Genomic DNA, 410 nt, shown 5'->3' on the forward strand with positions numbered 1-410 from the left:
TCAGTTTGTCATTTAAAAAAATTAAACGATTACATTAAGTGTAAAAACACTTTATTGTAAATTTTTAGTTTATTCATGTGGAACCATTATTGTAGGAATATGTTTTTATTTGTATACGGTTAGGTGTGTAACGTATGTTTTCAAAGCGCCTCAGGGGGAACATTATTCATGCAGAGCCTTATTGTCCAACTTCCGCCGGAACGTAATTATGACTGTACCCAATTACTACTCGCTGTACGGAAGGTAAACAAGGAGACACCGGGAGATGCTTCTTTCAGCGTGTTTTTACAAATAAATGAGAACATAAAACAAAAGCTGACTGAAAATGTGGCGGAGCAGCTTCGTTGTCAAAAGATGTCAGTACCCAAAACTAAAATGTATCCTAAATGTATTGTGACAGGTGGCCATTT

This window comes from Cynoglossus semilaevis, chromosome 18 (genome assembly GCF_000523025.1).
Source record: "Cynoglossus semilaevis isolate Cse_v1.0 chromosome 18, Cse_v1.0, whole genome shotgun sequence".
Lineage (NCBI taxonomy): Eukaryota > Metazoa > Chordata > Actinopteri > Pleuronectiformes > Cynoglossidae > Cynoglossus > Cynoglossus semilaevis.